We start from the raw sequence: 20066 nt of genomic DNA, 5'->3' as shown, positions 1-20066 counted from the left end.
CTAACAGCAGAAAGACTGGGAATGACTGGTCACTATGACACACACTGACCACCAGGGGGCAGATGCTCAATGCAGGAGCTGCCCTCTGGTGGTCAGTGCGCTCTCACAGGGGGGAGCTCTGCTCAGCCACAAGCCAGGCTGACGGCTGCCAGTACAGCAGCGCTAAGGATGTCTGACTGCAGCTTAGGTCTGCTCCCTGCTGGCAAGTGGACATCCCCCAGGGCTGCCGGGCTGCCAGAGAGATGTCTGATTGCCATCTTAGGCCCACTTCCCCGGGGAGCAGGCCTAAGCCAGCAAGTGGTCACTACTGAGCGGTCCCAGACTGCGAAAGGGCACAGGCTGGACTGAGGGACTCCCTACCCCCGAGTGCACAAATTTTTGTGCACCGGGCCTCTAGTCTATATATATAAAAGCCTAAGCGACTACTGACCGGCCAACTGGCCAGTAGGTAAGACACGCACTGACCACCAGGGGGCAGACGCTCAATGCAAGAGCTGCTGGCTGCAGTCACTTGGCAGCTGTGGTTCTCAGGTGACGCACCTGGAACCAGAGAGGAGGGAGCCGGATTCCGGGGCGTGTCACCTGAAAACTGCCATCTCACAATCCAGGACTCCTTGGGGGATGTCAGAGAGCCAGTTTTTGTTCGATCCTCTCAGGCCAGGCCGAGGGACCCCACCAGTGCATGAATCCGTGCACTGGGCCTCTAGTTGTATTATAATTACCTACAGTACTCAGTATAGTAACATGCTGTACAAGTTTGTAGCATAGGAGCAATAGGTTATCCAGTGGTCGGCAAACTCATTCGTCAACAGAGCCAAATATCAACAGTACAATGATTGAAATTTCTCTTGAGAGCCAAATTTTTTAAACTTAAACTATATAGGTAGGTACATTGCTATTATCTTAATTAGGGTACTCCTAAGGCTTAGGAAGAGCCACACTTAAGGGGCCAAAGAGCTGCATGTGGCTCGGGAGCCGCAGTTTGCCGACCACGGGATTATACCATCTACTAGTACAAGCATACTTCATTTTATTGGGCTTTGCTTTGTTTTTTTGTTTTTTTTTAAATATATTTTATTGATTTTTCACAGAGAGGAAGGGAGAGGGATAGAGAGTTAGAAATATCGATGAGAGAGAAACATCAACCAGCTGCCTCCTGCACACCCCCTACTGGGGATGTGCCCGAAATCAAGGTACATGCCCTTGGCCGGAATCGAACCCGGGACCTTTCAGTCCACAGGCCAACACTCTATCCACTGAGCCAAACCGGTTAGGGCTGGGCTTTGCTTTGTTGTACTTAACAGGTGTTGCATTTTTTTACAAACTGAAGGCAAGCCCCTCACTGGCAAAAAGATTATGACTAGCTTGTGTTATTGCTGTTTTGTGGCGGTCTGGAACCGAACCTGCAATATCTCCCAGGTGCTCCTGTGGCGCAGGTGTATATGAGGCTGTACTAGTATCATCTAGGTTTGTATTTAGTGCACTATGATGTTTGAACAATGATGAAATTGCCTAATAACACATTTCTCAGAATGTATCCCAGTCATTAAGCAACACATGACAGTAATAAGAAATAAGTAAGATTTTGTTGGGTGGGGTTGAACTTTGGTGTGCCACTAATCATTGTTAATATCCAAGATTTTTTTCTTACTCCCCCTAAGAACCAATTTTGTCCCCTTGAGGACAACATTCCCCACATCCCTAATTGAGAATGCATGCTATAAAGTAAGGGGGGAACAAATATTAGCATTTTCTGTTACGCGGTGCACATTTTTTGGACTAGTCTCTAGTATTAATGCTTAAATACAACATTACTGAAATCTTTTTGAAGAAAACCTGTGGTGATACAGCTTATTCATTTGGTTATGCCTAATTTTGGTAATGACTGTGACTATGCATAAGGTGGAGGTGGGTTCAAGTCCAGCTTTACTACCTAATGACAGTGCAAAATACTTAACTTTTTAAAGCCTCAGTTCTCTCAGCTGGGAGAACTATTACTGACCTCACAGGTTGTTAAAATGATGGCAACAATGCATTATCAACTGCAAAGCATCATAGAGTTAGTGGCATTCTTTCTAAGCAAAGAAAGAAAGACGAAAACTTCTCAGAATAAAGACTAAGGCCCAGCACTGTCTGCCCTTGCCCACTTTTCCAGCCTCTTTTTGCGTAACTGCTCTATCACCCTTGATTTCCTCCGATCCTTAAAGGGACAATGCTCCTTCCCGTCGCACTGTTGCTGCTCCTGCTGTTTTCCTGCTTGCAATGCTGTGCCTGCTCCGCCTCCCTACCCTACTGCCTAGCAGTCTTACCCACCTTAGATATCCAGGATGGCATGTCCCCTGGGAAGACTTCCTTGATCCTCAGACTTGGTCAGGTCCTCTTCCACATGCTCTCATGCCACCTCGCGCCTGTCCTGGTTCAACCCACTTCCGAGGCCATGATAAGTTTATCTGGAATCCGATGGTAAACATCTCTTTCTGCCACAAGGTGGGAGGCGCTAGAGAATCTACGCTGAGCACAGGGCCTGGCACACAGTAGGTGCTCAGTAGACATGCGGACAGGAGTGAGAGAAGGAGCCAACGAACCAAGGATCCCAGCCTGGCTTCGCACTGCGCCTGCGAAGTGCTGCCAGGCTCCCTGGGGGCGAGGCGCGCACTGAGCATGCCCAGCCAGCCAATGGGGCCGAGGCACACACTGAGCATGCCCAGCCAGCCAATGGGGCCGAGGCACACACTGAGCATGCCCAGCCAGCCAATGGGGCCGAGGCACGCACTGAGCATGCCCAGCCAACCAACTTCCAGAACTTTCAGTGGGGAAGCCGCTGGCGCCTGGCGCACATCGTCCGCTCTTTGGCAGCCTCTGGTGTCCCTGCTGCCTGCGAGGATCCCTCGGGGAGAAGCCCATCGTGGGAAAGGTAGTGGCTGTACCCCTGGGGGTCCCTCCTCCCCTCTCCTGCCGGTCCCGCAGCTGCGCTTCCTTGGGGAACGCCGGGAGCGGGGCCCATTTTGCAGTTTCCACACCAGCCTGGGTGGAGGCCGAAGGGCACGATGGCTTCAGAAGGGCCTGGTCACTGGGGAGGAGGCCGCCACGCGAGGCTCGGGAGGGCCCTGCACCCCTGGGCTGCGGCGACGGCGACAAGGGCCTTTTGGACAAGGAAGGAGGTGTTGGGGTCAGTTGGGCGTCACTCGAGGCCTGACCTTATACTGCACAAGGGACCGATGTTCGACAAGCAGATGGTGGGGCGGGGTGGGGGTGGGGGACCCCGGCCAGTCGTGAGCTGCTCCCTGTGAAGCCCCTGGGGCGGCCCGCCTGGGGAAACAGAGGCCATGGCCACTGGCAGGTCTGTGTCCCAGGCCTCCATTTGGAAGTTGTCCTGAAGACGAGAGAAAGCATGTTGCTGACGGGGCAGAAGGACAGAGAAAACTCCCAGCAAAAGGCATTTATGGACAGACAGGGCTTTTAGGGGAAATAGAAACCCGGGGTGAGATTTTGCAGGCGTTTCTCACAGTCCTGGGACCGGCGCCAGGGCTCTCAGGCTGTTGCGTCAGATGCTGGTCCGTTTCCCTGGAGGGAGCGGGGAGCGTCAGCCTGCTGCCTGGGAGCCGCCCAGTCCCGCTCCCAGGGCCTGCGCTGACGTGAGCGCAGAAGCCATTGGGAGCAGCAGTGCTGTCCCTGTGCCCCCGCCGCTTCCGCCCTTGGGGCTGGGGAGCCAGTGTGGTCTGTTTGGGAACAGAGCGTGACTCACTGTCAGAGCAAAAGTAAGAGTCTTCCTTTCACTTGTGAAATCCCCAGGCCTGTTTGAACCTCCTGCCAGGGGAACTTCCCCTCCTCCTGCAGCTGCTGCTAGGACCAGACTGAAGGGTGCTGATTTGAAAAGGGCTTATTTCTTGAAAGTCTCAGGGCCCCTGCTTAGCATTCTGACTTTTCTTTCTTCCTCTTTTCTCCCCATTCAGGGAGTCATTCCTTTCTTCAAAAATATTATAGTATAACTAGTGGCCCAGCTCACAGATTCGTGAACATTGAAAGGAAATTAATTTGCAGAAATCCTATATAATAAAAGCCTAATATGCAAATTGTCCCCTCAAGAATTTCTTGCACTGAGCCTCTAGTATTTTAATATCACTATTCACCCTTCCTCTATAGTAGAAGTGTCAGAGATGAAAGAAAATTAGTAAAATGTAGATGAAAATAATATATAAATCCTATATAATAAGAGAGGAATATGCTAATTAGCCATTACTTCCTGTGGCTTAACGACCAAGCACATCATGACCAGATCATGGATCAGCAGGAGGGTGGGCCAGCGAGGTACAAGCGAGCTGTGGAGAGCTACAGGAGGGGGCAGGGCAGCAAGCTATGGGGCAGGGAGGGAGCTACAGGAGGGCTGCAGGGGCGGAGAGCTACAGGAGGGTGACAGTGACCTACTGGCACACGGATTTGTGCACAGGGCTACTAGTTGATTAATAAGTAAACAATAACAACATGATATAACAGCAAAAACATGATATAAAAACAACATTGATAAAAACAATGACTGATAAAGTGATTAAACTTATTCTAGTATCTCCCTTTATACCACATTAAGAGTAAAAATACTTTAAGAGTGCTTGACTAATTTCCCTTGTGATGAAGTATTTACAACTTTAACGCCACATGCTCTTCGAACTTGAGAGAAAGCAACATATAACTGACCATGTCTGAAAACGGGTTCAGGTAGGAATATTCCTATTCTGCCTAGAGTTTGTCCTTATGATTTATTAATAGTCATCACAAATGCTGGCATCACGGGAAACTGTCTTTGAATTAATTTAAATGGGAGGCCAGTGTCAGATGAGGAAAAATCAATTATTGGAATCAGAACAACCTCTCCTTCCACAGATCCTGTTAATACTTCAGCTTTGATTATGTTAGATCGTAATCTTTTGCTAATAAGTCTAGTACCATTACAAAGACCCCATTTATTATTAAGATTTCTCAGTAGCATGATGATTGCACCTACTTTCAATTTTAATTTATGACATGGCATTCTCAAAGGACTAAATTGCCAGTGCACATCATATGTACTGGCCGGTTGGTTGGGTTGGTCACTTAACCACACACACACACACACACACTGGCTGTAAGCAAATCATAGCTGTGGGGTTTCATGTCCTGTGTGCCTCTCAGGTAACAGAAGGGAACAAGTCTTCCTTTACTGACCTTAATAGCTGGCCTGGCTGATTTATGTTTTTTATGTAAAGCTTAAGGACTGGATTAAATCTGTGAATAAACTATCCTGAAAGGGAATGTCAGGGCATCATTTAGAGGACAGCTGTGGCTAAATGTTGGCCATGGCACAGTATTTTTGCTCTCTGACTTTTGGCAAGTAAGCTTACAGTTTTATGACATGTAACCATAGTCATTAAGAAGCTGCTGCCTAACTTGAAAATTATTCTGAAAAGGGAGAAAAATAATAGTTTCAAATATCCATATTTATTTAAAGCGATTTATACTAAAATCTCTTATCTAAAGAACTACAAGAAAAAATATCCATATTCTTGAAACCATTTATGGTTTATTGGACATTTATTTTATTCGCTAAGCTTTTATTATTATGAGTTAAACTGAGGACACCAATATGAATAATAATCTCTGCCCCCACAGTTTAGTGGGTGAAAACTGCATGTAAATTAGCAATTATAGTAGAAGAAATGGTATGATAAAGGATGGTACAGTTACTGGAGATGCAGAGAAGGCCACAAAACTCTGACCAAATTTCAGAAACTGCAAGATCTTTGGCAAAGGTAAAGGGCAGAGTAATAATGGTAGAGTGGTGAGAAATGAATCTAGAAATGGAGCAGGAAAATTTCTATGTAGTGAGGAGACATTGAAGGATTAAAAAATTTTTTGAAATTAATTTCAGAGAGGAACAGAGAGGGAGAGATAGAAACATCAATGATGAGAGAGAGTCACTTATTGGCTGCCTCCTGCACACCTCCTACTGGGGATTGAACCCACAACCCGGGCCAGGAATCAAGACTGTACATGCTCTTGACTGGAATTGAACCCAGGACCTTTTACTCCAAGGGCCGACACTCTAACCACTGACCCAAACTGGGCAGGGCAACAGTATCTTTTAATTAATCATATTTTAGTAAACATTTCTTTGTGTCTACATAGTTTATATATTTTAAATATGGTTCTTTATATTTGTAGTTTTTTTTATACTCCGAGTGCTAGGCATGAGTTGTTTTTTTTATTATTTCAGTAATACAGCAGATACTCTTACAATTTTTTTTCCAGAAATTTTACTTTGTTAGGATATTTTCCTCCTTTGGAAATATAAAGACACAGTAAAAACATTTTTATATCTTTTGTAATAATTTGACAGATTACTTTCCAGAAAGACTAGACTAATTTTGTAATGCTCCTATCATTATGTAGATGTAACAGTTTCCCAATCCTCTTGTCATTTGTAATTTTATTCATTTAATATGTGGAGACCCAGGGAGAAGATGGCCATCAGCAGGCTGAGGAGAGATGTCTCAGAAGAAACCAACTGCCAGCTCCTTGATCTTGGACAGCTAATCTCCTGAATTATGAGATAATAATTTCTGTTGCTTAAACTACCTAAACTGTGGTATTTTGTTATGACAGCCCTAACTGATTGATGCAATCTATATACAGGAAAAAAGTGTGCTTGTATATAGAAAAGTGCTCCAGTATGGCTTAGTGAATTTTCACCAAGTGTCAGTGGCACAATGGTACCCTTCCTTTTTTCCCCCAAAGGTAACTCGTGTCATAGATGAGTTTTACCTATATTTGAAGTATAAAATGTCATTATACATTATGTCCAATTTAATGTCTCATTCCTTTCACTAAATATTTGTGAGATTCATCCATATCATGGATAGAAAAGTGATTCATTTTAATTACTCTATCGTATCTATACTAATAATAGAGGAATATGCAAATTGTCCAAGACGCCGTCACAGTAACAGTAACAACTGAACAGCAGGCTGTGTGGGGCGACCAGGCCGGCAGTAGGGGCAGTTAGGGGTGACCAGGCCGGAAGGGGGGAGTGTTGGGGTTGATCAGGATGACAGGCAGAGTGGTTAGGGGTGATCAGGCAGGCAGGCAGGTAGGTGGTTAGGAGCCAGCGGTCCCGGATTGCAAGAGGGATGTCCAATTGCCAATTTAAACCGGCAGTCGGACATTCCCCGAGAGGTCCCAGATTGGAGAGGGTGCAGGCTGGTCTGAGGGACACTCCCCCGTGCATGAATTTCATGCACCAGGCCTCTAGTGTGTGTGTATGTATATATATACATACACACACACACACACACGCTAGAGGCCCAGTGCACAAAAATTATTTGTGCACTCGGGGCAGTCCCTCAGCCTGGCCTGTGCCCTCTCGCAGTCTGGGACCCCTCGGGGGATGACCACCTGCTGGCTTAGGCCCGCTCCCTGGGGGATTGGGCCTAAGCTGGCAGTCAGACATCCCTCTGGCAGCCCGGCAGCCCTCGGGGGATGTCCACTTGCCAGTGGGGAGCAGACCTAAGCTGCAGTCGGACATCCTTAGCGCTGCTGAGGAGGCAGGAGAGGCTCCCACCACCACCGCTGTACTGGCAGCCATCAGCCTGGCTTGTGGTTGAGCAGAGCTTCCCCTGTGGGAGCGCACTGGCCACCAGGGTGCAACTCCTGCATTGAGCATCTGCCTCCTGGTGGTCAGTGTGTGTCATAGTGACCAGTCATTCCCAGTCTTTCTGCTGTTAGGGTAAATTTGCATATTACCCTTTTATTATATAGGAGTGCCTGGCCAGCCTGGGTGAGGGGCTGATGGCTGTTTGCAGGCTGGCCACAACCCCCAGCCACTCAAGCTCCCAGTGGAGGCTGGCTGGAAGCAGGTATCTGGGATTTGTCTTTTATAATTGAAACTTTGTTGCCATGAGCAGAGGCCTCAGCCGGCTCAGCACAGGTGGGAAGCTTGGCTTCCTCCATTGCCCAGGCAACCAAGCCTCCTGCTTGCTCCAGCTCCATGGCTGCTGACCACCATCTTGCATATAGTCGCTCTGATTGGCTGGTGGGTGTGGCTTAGGGCATAGCAAAGGTACAGTCAATTAGCATCTTTGTCTTGTATTTTTTTAAAAAATTGTTTTATTGCTTAAAGTATTACAAAGAGTATTACATATGTCTCCTTTTTCCCGCCCCCCCGCCCTTGACAATCCCCTGGCCTCCCCTACCCCGAGCCTTATGTCCATTGGTTATGCTTATATGCATGCATACAGGTCCTTCGGTTGATCTCTTACCCCCCCTTCCCTTCCTGCCCCTCAACCCTCCCGGCCTTCCTGCTGTAGTTTGACGGTCTGTTCAAGGCTGCTCTGCCTCTGTATCTATTTTTGTTCATAAGTTTATAATGGTCTTTATTATCCATAAATGAGTGAGATCATGTGGTATTTTTCCTTCATTGACTGGCTTATTTCACTTAGCATAATGCTCTCCAGTTCCATCCATGCTGTTGCAAATGGTAAGAATTCCTTCTTTTTAGTATCCCCCAAAAAAGTATACACACTTTAACTCAATTTTGAAAATGAAATGTCTTTTAGTAAATACTGCCTTTTTAATTATTCAAAGTAAGTATATATTTTTTTGGGAAACCCTATATCATTTCTGTTGAGTGTATTACTAGGAGTGGAATTACTGCTTCCACCAACAGTGAATGAGAGGTGGGGTTTTTTTCTTCTTTTAAAAATAATCTAAAAATTTATTGATTTTAGAGAGGCAAAGGAGAGGGATGGAGACAGGGCGAGAGAGAGAGAGAGAGAGAGAAAGAGAGAGAAACAGCAACTTGCTATCCACTTATTTATGCATTCATTGGTTGACTCTTGTATGTGCCCTGACTAGAGATCGAATCTGCAACCTTGGTGTATCAGGATGACACACTAACCAACTGAGTTACCTAGTCAGGGCCGTGAATGAGAGTTTTATTAATCATACGTTCTCACTTATATTTAATATCATCTGGCTTATTGCTTTCTTTTTATGTTAATACTAGAGTTCCGGTGCACAAAATTCATGCATGGGTAGGGTCCCTAGGTCTGGCTGGCGATCAGAGCCGATCGGGGCCTTCTGGCTGCTGTCCGGGGCCTTCATTCATTCCGCACCACCCCCTGATGGTCAGCGCACATCATAGCAAGCAATTGAACTCCCAATCTTCCAGTTGAACTTCTGAGGGGACAATTTGCATATTAGGCTTTTATATATATAGATTTTGCTTTAAATTTCTTAGGCATTTTTCATCCTATATAATAAAAGCCTAATATTCAAATTGTCCCCTTGGGTGGTCGTTCAACCAGGAGTTCAACTGGAGGACCAGGAGTTTGGCCACTTGCTATGATGTGCGCTGACCACCAGGGGCGGCGTGGAACATGGTGGGCATCAGTGACACACTGCAATCTCTTGCCAGCTACTTGGGGGGCAAGGGTGATGGGACAGAGGTGTGGTGAGAATGCAGGGTGTCCGCCAAGCTCGCTCTCACTCCCCCTGCTACCTCTCCCCCAGGATGCCGGGGCTCACCTGTGCTCAGGTGCTGAGCCGCAGCTGCTGGGACCACAGGGGCTGGTCAGGCTCCCTGTGGTTTCGTACTGAGCTGGTCTGCAAGGCTGGTGGGCGAGAGCACGCTGCCTGCCTGGCTTCTGTGCAGCACTGCTGGGTGGCTCAGAGGCCCACGCTGTACCCCAGCCCATAGCATCCTGCCGTGCTCACCGCATCTCCATATGGGGACTCAGGCGCAGTGTCTCAGATGGAGGGGGGCACACAGGGGCCCGGGGACCCAGGTGCTGCCCAGGACCCAGAGGTCAGCTGGGACCTGCCCTTCCATGCCAGATGCTCACGCTTTGATCGCCAGCCAGGCCTAGGGACTGCACCCGTGCATGAATTTTGTGCACAGGGCCTCTAGTTTTCATATAATACTGATTTTTGTTTATTTCTATATATAATACTGGTTTCTGTTTATTTCTATATGATGTAGATAATGCCATAGTTGTTTGTTTTAAACAATGAACTAATGCCTGATTTTGTATTGATTTAGGTTATTTGATCTCCCAACAATATCTAACTGTCCCAACCAAAGTTTGTTAAATTATGATTTTTCTCCAGTTGCAATTAGATAGTGGCTAGGGCTAGAGTCATCTGGACACCTGAAATGGAATCACAGGCCTCCTCATATGGCTTCTTTCTCCAGCATTATAACCCAGGTTATTAAATGGCTTTTGAACACTACTCTATGTGGCCTCTCTAGCAATATAGCCTAGGCAGTGGCAGAAGCAACTTCTGCTGCTGCCACTGCTGCTTTTGCTCCTCCTGTAATTCCTCCTCTTCCACTTCCTTCAGTTCTCTCCCCTCCATCATTTCTTCTTTTCCTTTTCTCCTCCCATTCCTTCTTTACTGTGTAGTTACCTTTACCATTGTCTCTTTCTTCATACAGTTTCTATTGATTTTCATTTTAGCCTGTCCACTTTTTACTGTCTAGTATTCTTTCATTTTAGTCTGAAGGACTCCCTTTAACATTTCTTTTAGGGCAGTTCTAATGGTAATGAAGCTTCTGTTTATCTGGAAATGTCTTAATTTCAAGAAGGATATTCTTGAAAGATAGTTTTGCCAAAAAATGAAATTTTTGGTTGACAGATTTTTTTTCCTTTTATTATCTTAAATACATCATCCTACTGTCCTCTTATTGAGGATCCTTTGTATATGATGAGACACTTTTCTCTTGATGTTTTCAAAATTCTCTCTTTGTCTCTGAGTTTTCACAGTTTGACTACTATGTATTTCAGTATAGATCTCTTTTGAATTTATTTTGCTTGTAGTTTATTGAGCTTCTTGAATGTATAAATTCATATATTCCATCAGATTTTGGAAGTTTGGGGCCATTATTTTTATGAATATTCTTTCTGTCCCTTTCTTTTTGTTCTCCTTCTGGGGCTCACATTATGAGTACTATTACTTGGTGCTTTCTCATAGGTCCCTTAAGGCTTTATTCACTTCATTATTTCTTTCTGCTCCTCAGCTCAGACTCAATAATTTCAATGGTCTTATCTTCAAACTTGGTGATACTTTCTTCTTGGCCCCAAACTGCAAGTAAACCCTTCTAGTGAATGTTTCATTTCAGTGTTTTTTTTGTTTTGTTGGTTTTTTTTTTACTTTTAAGCTCCAGAATTTCTTTGGCTCCTTTTATTAATTTCTCTTTATTGATATTCTCATTTTGTTTATATATCATTTTCCCAATTGCCTTTTTGTTAAATTGAATTTATTGGGGCTACATTGGTTAATAAAATTATATAGATTTCAAATGTACAATTCTATAATACATTATCTGTATACTGTATTGTGTGGTCACCACCCAAAGTCTAGTCCCCTTCTGTCCTCATTTTTGTCTTATTTATCCTCTTCTACCTGTCTCCCCACCACCCTTTCCCTTGATAGTCATCATCCTGATGTTTGTGTCTATGAGTTTGTTTGCTTTGCTTAATATCTTCACCTATTTTACTTAGCTCCCAACACTCGCCCCCCCCCCCCCCCCAGTAGCTATCAGTCTATTTTCTGTATCTACCAGTCTGTTCATTTCTTGTTTGTCTATTTTGCTTGTTAGATTCCACATATAAGTGCAATCATATGGTATTTGTCTTTCTTTGACTGGCTTATTTCACTTAGCATAATACTATCCAGGTCCTTCCAGGCTGTCATAAAATATAAGATTTCTTTTATATGGCTGAGTAGTATTCCATTAAGTAAATGTACCATAGCTTTTTTTTATTCACTTAATCATTGAAGGGCACTTGGGTTGCTTCCAAATCTTGGCTGTTGTACATAGTTCTGAAATGTACATAGAGGTGCATATATTCTTTTGAATCAGTGTTTCAGGTTTCTTTGGATATATTCCAAGAAGTGGAGTTGCAGGATCATAAGGCAGTTCTATTTTTAATTTTTTTACTTTGTTAGTACATGAGCTTTTCTTAATAAAACATCTTTAAGATGAGAAGTCCTATTTCCACACAATTTAGAGTGACACATTCATGGTTTAGTCTCAATTTATCCTTTATTCCATTTAGACAAATTATAACTTTGATCTCCGTTTCTCTCTTATGATTGCAAGATTACAGAGAATTTTTTAAAATTTCTTTATTGAATAAGTTATTACATATGTGCCTTTATCCCCACATTACCCTAAATACAGAGAATTTTTTATTTTATCTTTAAAATTTTTTATCTTATTTGTATCTCTACAGCATGTTAGTGATATTTACATGTTCCCTTGATTTAACACATTATATTTCTACTAAATGTATCTAAAACATTTATCACTTCCAACATAATAGATTTCTTTTTTGATCAGCATTACTTATAAACACCATTTTATCTGAATATTAGTATTCCCTACCTTTAATTGTTGGTGACATTTAGTTTATATATGTGCTTTCCTTCCTCAGCTAGATTATAATAATTTTGAGGTCAGGTATCATACATTGATTGTTTTTGTTTGCTTTATTGAATCTTAAAGATAATAGATGTACAGTAAATACTTAAGTTGAATTTGAATTGAGAATATTCCAGAAATCTTTCTCTCATCCTATCGAATAATAGACAAACATGGTAATTGACCATACCTTCACTACGCCTCCCATTGGCTAATCAGCATGATATGCAAATTAACCGCCAACAAAGATGGTGGTTAATTTGCATACATAGGCGCGAAGCGGCAGAGCAAAGACTGAAGGCGCCTCAGGCTGGAGCTAAGACCTGGGTCCCGGGTGCCGGAGGAAAACGGGTGCCGGCAGCCAGGGGAAGGGAAGGCCTATTGCACGAATCTTTTTGTGCAACAGACCTCTAGTCTTATATAATAACGTAAAGGAGGTCTTTAATTTCTAACAACAGAGAAAGTTTGTGCCTAGAGGTTAAAAGAAAAGTGTGTTATTATGGTTAATAAAATAGCCTAGGTAGTCCTTGAAATTGTATAAATACCTTGGAAATAAGAACCAGTAATATCTCCTTTGAGGCCCTGATCATGAAGTCAGCCCAAGTTTCTTTTTCTTTTTTTAATATATTTTATTGATTTTTTACAGAGAGGAAGGGAGAGAGATAGAGAATTAGAAACTTCGATGAGAGAGAAACATCGATCAGCTGCCTCCTGCACACCCTCCACTGGAGATGTGCCTGCAACCCAGGTACATGCCCTTGACCGGAATCGAACCTGGGACCTTTCAGTCCGCAAGCCGACGCTCTATCCACTGAGCCAAACCGGTTTCGGCCAGCCCAAGTTTCTTAAGTAAATTCCCAAACTAGCCGGGTATTTATGTCTAGTGTCATTTGCATGTGAGATTACCCAGACATAAAGCATGTATATTGGTGTTCCTATGGCCTGAAGTGAATGCTCTGCAAATCGATATGGTCTTTTCAAGGTCTGTGATGAATTAGGACAGAGTCATTCATGGCTTTTAACACATTTCGTACCGCATAGAAATCTCTAAGACATACGCCAGGGACAGCACGTTTTTGGGCAAACTGCACATTATTTAAATCATCATAACTACAGATCATAATGCACTTTAGGTGTTGTTTTTCAATAATTATAACATTTTTATTTACAAAAACAATTAAACAATTAAAGTTCCTAATACTTTTTTAACGTATGGTACTGCCTAAAACATTTTCCTCTATGAAGAGGGACCAAACAAAATTTACATAGGTTCGCTCCTTTTTCCAGGGGCGGCACAAACTCTGCAGGCTCTCGTAGGAAATTTTTTCTTTCCACTCGCTGGAATACACGTAGGTTCATGCTGCTTCATATCACCTGACAACCTTTTGGGTGGATCTTTATGAGGTGCTCTCCTTGCACCCCCAGGGGAAGGGCTGGACAGATTTGTCTTTGGTTCCAGAGAGCCTTCATTATTGTCATCTGTTACCAGTCTCTCGCCACCAATAGCAGAAACTGTTTATACTTCATTTTTGTTTGTGGATTGAGGACGTTGTACACTCTAAATGAATTGAAAAGTCCACAGTTTATAAGGTACAGCACTACTTTTTTTGTCCATTTCATTGTTTTCCTTAGAATGGAACAACACGAAAGGAATTGATCCGCATGGTCAACGCATTTCATGTGGGCATTGTATTCCTTGATGCATATAGGTTTTACAATATTCTCTCCCGTTTTTCTATTTTTTTTCCTGTTGTCGAGACAGAAGTGTCATGGATTGTTGATATCATTCAGACAACCCACTTGTCTTTTCATGCTAGGAGAAGAATATCGCCTTTTCTGGAAAATATTATGTCACCTTTCTTCATTCTTGATGTTTTCATTTTCAAATTTGGCAGTAAACCTCTACTCTCCCTAATAGTCCCACAGACTCTAGTTTTGTTTTGTAGCAGCAATTCAGCAGTAGATGTAGCATTGTAATAATTATCCTGGTAAATATGGTGCCATATGCCAAGATAGGGTCCAAGGACTGAAAGAACAGTTTCTTGCAATTTCCTTCCTTCAGCAGTGTATATCTCCATATTGCAGCTATAGCCGGTGTCACTCTCGCACACCATCCGAACAAGTAAACCGTATTTTGTTATTTTCGCTGGGTTGTACGTGCGAAATTTGAAACGTCCTCTCCATGGAATCATTCCCTCGTCCAAAGACAACTGTTGCTTTGGTTTGTATATTGTTCGAAATTTATGCAGGAAATAATCCAGCACAGGTTGGATCTTTCAAAGTCTCCCCGAGCGACTGTCCATTTTGGCGTTATCATTGAAATGCCAGAATGTCCATATTTGCTCAAATCTATAGCGACTCATTGTCTGTGGAAATATAGGGGTACATATCAAAGGATCTGTTGACCAATAGTCTTTCAAGCTATCTTTTCTTGTTTGACCCATCAGAATAATTAGGCCAAGGAATTTCTTGATGTCCTTCTTTGTAACCGGAGACCACTTTAGTGTTCTAGATGGTGTTTTGTGTTTCATTGCGGTTTGATCGTGATAGTTGGACAGCTCTTTGCACAACATCTCAAACAATTCATCACCAAAAAAGAGATTGGTCACAGAGGGTACAGAGTCACACTGAGACGGAAATGTAGTGACCCCAGCATGACCTTCAAACATTTGTAAGCGTGGTGGTGTGTCCATTTCAGACCAACAATTATCAGTAGCTTCGTCAGTGTCGGAATCACTTGAAAGCACTGCCACCTTGCGCTTCCTTACAGGTCTAATAATTTCACTGTCAGTAGAATCGTCTCCGGAATCATCAAAACAGTCATCCGCATCTTTGATCTCACTAGGAATATCTGATAAATTATCATTAAATACTTCTGGAAGTGTATCAGTTTCGTTGGTTTCCTTCCTTTTTCTGAGAGAGGGCATTTCTAAAAGCGCCAGGAACTTGAAGACAGAGACTATTCGAATGACCAAAATACAATGTAACTGCAATGCTTTATGGGTTCGTGCAATTATATAGTTTTTCATAGACTGACCTGCATGGTTTCCACCAATGAGATCGCTTCATTCAATGTGGACTGTGCTGCGCCAGCACGGCCAAGGGTGTCTCTGAGTGGGGGAGGGGGGGTGAAAGGATTAAGGAAAGACAGACAAGAGAATAATAGCTGGGTCTCAGTGGGACACTGCTCTCTGAAGAGGAGACAATGCCAGCACCCACAAGCCGTGTCTTTATTTTATAGCAGATGCCATGAGGCAAAGTAGGGGCGTGATCACGTTGTTTACAGCATTCTCGTGAGTCTCAACCTCACTCAACTACATGCACCTGAACTCTATCACAAGGCACGTGGGGCTACATGTTCGGACCATAAGTTCAAGCTTACAACCACAGCCGTTGGCTATGATTGTGCTGGGAGGGCCCTGCTCTCCAGCTGGGACTTGCACGTGGCAGTGAGAGGACCCTGTCCTTTCATTAGTCCGAGGCTTGAACCTGGCCAAAACACTGTAACCGCGCCCCACAGTGGACAAGACAGTGTGTTGACATCTAAGGTCCATAACAGATGGCGTGTGAAAAACGAGAACACTCGCGAGCAGTCCTTAACAGATGGCACGTGAAAACTCGTGAGCAGTACGAAAAGTGTTAACATTTGGAGGTTATAGAACAGCCGTGGGCAAACTACGGCCCTCGGGCCGGATCCGGCCTGTTTGAAATGAATAAAACTAAAAAAAAAAAAAGACCGTACCCTTTTATGTAATGATGTTTACTTTGAATTTATATTAGTTCACACAAACACTCCATCCATGCTTTTGTTCCAGCCCTCCGGTCCAGTTTAAGAATCCACTGTGGCCCTTGAGTCAAAAAGTTTGCCCACCCCTGTTATAAAACCATGAGAATCTGGTAAAACCTGATACATGTACATTTATACATTTTGCATATAGTTTTAGGGAAGTTATTGAACCCTAAAAAATCACACATCCCAGGATAATACCTTCTGCTCTGCTAATGATGGAATTACAGAGAATCTTTAACTTTCAAGTTCAGTTTGATTTTTAACCTTTTTCAATTTATTTTTATTTCCCCCCCCTTTCCATTCTAAAGTTAACTGAGGGAGTTTCTTTCTTACACTGAGTCTAGGAAATGAAATGGCCAAGCCATTCAGTCACTAGTTAGATGTGAGTGTCCTGGGAAAATGTTGGGTAATATGTAAACAACATACTTGTCTCTCACAAGTGAAAATGAGACAAATTTTTCATTTTTTGGAACAAAGTGTCTCTTGGGATGAAACCCTGGAGGTTATGGATTTCCCCTCCTCTTAACAGCTGCTGCTATTAAAGCATTAAATTTCATTTTGAAACAGGCTTTATTTTTGAAAATCATATAAGCTCCTGCCTAAAACCTTAATTCACACAGGGTCTCTCGTAATCTAGTAAACTGTTTGCCAATACTCATGTTAGATATTTTAATGGGAGAAGCTCACTATTCCTTCTGGTGCCTGTCTGATGATTCAACAAAACTAATACGTTTCTCTATTTTAAAGTTTACTTTCTCCTAAGGTTGAAGGGCTATCTTAGGTCTGTTCTTGGAGGGAACACCAATTCCCAAAGGAATCTAATTATGGCAAATGTCAGTAACTCATTTATTCATTTACTGAGTAAGTATTTATTGAGCATTACTATGCACCCACTACTCTTGTAGGTACCAAGGATACAGTGGTAAATAAGACAGGTGTAGTTACTGCTCTTGTAGAACTTTGTGGGGATAGAGAATACAAAGATCTATATATATAAAACCCCAGCAAACGAATGGCAGAATGACCAGAACGACTGGTCACCCAGTCACTATGATGAGCACTGACCACCAGGGGCAGACGCTTAACACAGGAGCTGCCCCCTGGTGGTCAGTGTACTCCCACAGTGGGAGTGTCTGACCAGTATGAGTGGCTGCTTCAGCCGCTCAGAGGGCGGGTCCACAGCCACTCAGCTGACCGGGATGAGCGGTGTTCCCACAGAAGTCCGATCCCTGCAGGCCACACCCCCCACCAGTGCATGAATCCCATGCACTGGGCCTCTAGTAAAGAAAGAAATATATATATTTACAGATAGTGATAAAGGCTATAAAAAATTAATAGAGGGTAAAGAGATTGAGTAACAGAAATGGTGCTATTTTTAACATATTGGTGAGGAAAGTGTTCTCTAAGAAGGTAATTTGAGCAGAGACCTGAATAAAATGGAGTGAGCTATGGAAATATGTTTGCTGTTCTTGAGAAGTAATAGGAGGCCAGTTTGGCTAGAGTAGAAAGGTGGAGGGAGAGAGTAGCAGGGATGAGGTAGGAGAGTTATATAGAGGTTTACAGACTATGAGGAAGATTTTGGATTTTATTTAAAGTGTGATGGTATATTATTGGAAGGATGAGACCAGGAGACAGCCATAATCTCATTTTTAGAAGTATTATCTTGGCTGTTGTGTATAGAATAAATGGTAGCCGGCAAGAGGGTAAGCAGGAAGACTAGTAAAAGCAAACACTATCATCTTTTGACTTGAAATATATCCAGTAATAGTTTAATGATGTTTAACACAAGCCACTCATTTTTAGCCTAGCATGGAGAAGGTCTGGTATGTATATAAATATTTCTCAGAGATGATTAATTTAATGAAGGTCACTGAAAACATAAATCCTAGCTTTTTAAGATTAACATAATTTAGTGTCTTTGAAAATTGGTTTCCATTTGCTTAAAATTTTTCCTTCTGATTAAAAAGAGTAAAAATATCTTTTGTAGAAAATTTGGAAAATAAAGAGAAGAAAAAAGAAATAAAATCATTTATAATCCTATGATATAGAAATTTGTTTTATGGCATTTTAAGTTTTCTTTTTTAATTTTTTTTCTTCGTTAATTAAGGTATTTCATATGGGTCCTTATCCCCCTTTTGCCCCCCCTCTCCACTCAGGCCCTCACCCTCCTGGTGTCTGTGTCCATTGGTTAGGCTTATATGCATGCATACAAGTCCTTTGGTTGATCTCTTCCCCTTACCCCCACCCTCCTCTACATTCCCTCTGAGGTTTGACTGATCGATTCTTCTCTGTCTCTGGATCTTTTTTTTTTTTTTTTTGTAGTTTAACAATACTCACATTTATTGTTGATTCACATCAAGTCCATTGTAGCTGTTTCTGATTAGAAGATTCTTTTTCGGCATGTGTAGCCCACTCCCATCCAAGGAACAGCAGCCTCGTGATCACCACACCCTCTGTCTGAGGAACAGCAGCTGTGTGTGAAGCCTCCCCCCACCAGCCAGAGGAGCCACCACAGCTGTGAACAGCACCCACCAGAGGAGCTGCTGCCAACTGAGGAGCAGCTGCTACCACAACCGCCCGAGGAGCAACTGCAGCCCGAGGAGCCACTGCCACCCAAGGAGCAGCCACTGAATGACTCAACATCTAGATATGTCAGTGAGATCAAATATGGGTAGACAAAGAAACCCCCAAAGGAAATAAAAGGAGGACTTGCCAGAAAAGCAGCTAAGTGAAACAGAGGCATGCAACATGACAGAAAAAGAATTCAGATTAAGGGTCCTAGAGTGCATAAACCGGATGGAGAAAAAAAATCAACAACTTATGCAAGGATCAAGAAGAAACGGATGAAAAAAATCAACAACTTATGTAAGAATCAAAAAGAAATGGATGAAAAAATCAATAACTTAGGTAAGAACCAAGAAGAAATAAAGAGTGATATAGCTGCAATAAAAAACACCATTGAAAGTATCCCCAGGATATTTCTCCATTAATTTTAAAGAGTGTGGGAGGGGGAATACAGAGGAAAGAAAGGACGTGAGAGAAAGAGCAGATAGGTTGCCTCCTGCTGGACATCCCAGCAGGGCCGAAGCAGGGGAGGATCCTGTACCTGAGGTTTGTGCCCTTGGCTGCAATCAAACCCGGGACATGAGACAGTTAGTCTGACACTCCCACAACTGACTGCACCGGTTCCCAAAACCAGGGTCCACTTTGTAAAGCCCTTGTCGTGGCCTTAGGATTCTGGGCCGATTGTCCATTCAAAGTCCCAGGTCCCAGGGCAGGAAGAGGGGCCGGAAGCCCCAGGACCCCCCTGTCTCAGAGGCCACATTAGTGTGAGGTCCTGACATAAGCAGCTCTGCACCTGCAGGAACCTGTGGGAACTAAAGGGCTGTTGAGGGCCTGGCACCCACCCCAGGACCCAGGGCCTCAGGCCCAAGGTCACATGATGCGAAGATGCCCCCTCCTCAGGACTGGTCCTCAGGGTGCCTCCTGTTGGGCTGCTGTGTTCACAGCCCCTCCTCCGCCCTCACTACTGTCCTCTCTCCTGGAGGCGGCTCCTCCTCTGGGCGGTTGTGGGGATGTTTAGACCCACAGCTCAGGCCTCATCCCTCTGCTGCTCACAACCACCCACAGCCCCGTCACCCTGAGCAGGAAAGTGAAACTCCTCCTGGGAACCGCCTCTCATCCTCTCTGTCACCTTTAGACACAAACCAGGCCTTGGTGCCCCATCTCTCGGCTCAGCCCCCCCACGGCCTCCCCAGGTAGCCCCGCAGCCCGTCGCCCTCCTTCCCCCTCACACCTGGGTCCCCCACGAGGACTCACTGC

General features: G+C 43.9%; 1 protein-coding gene across 1 annotated transcript in view; it reads left to right on the top strand.

The window, feature by feature from the left end:
* The first annotated feature begins 2834 nt into the window (after positions 1-2834).
* The window catches only part of ART3 (ADP-ribosyltransferase 3 (inactive)), a 109169-nt gene continuing 91937 nt past the window's right edge, over positions 2835-20066 (top strand). The window contains exon 1 of the mRNA XM_070394660.1: positions 2835-2914. The gene's annotated coding sequence lies outside the window, so the exon portion shown is untranslated. The remainder of the gene's footprint in view (positions 2915-20066) is intronic.

Source organism: Myotis yumanensis, unplaced genomic scaffold (genome assembly GCF_028538775.1).
Source record: "Myotis yumanensis isolate MYYU_CA2020_CCGP unplaced genomic scaffold, mMyoYum1.0.hap1 SCAF_1, whole genome shotgun sequence".
NCBI classification, from domain to species: domain Eukaryota; kingdom Metazoa; phylum Chordata; class Mammalia; order Chiroptera; family Vespertilionidae; genus Myotis; species Myotis yumanensis.
Note: the sequence above shows the minus strand (reverse complement) of the source record. Positions and strands in the feature narration are given on the sequence as shown.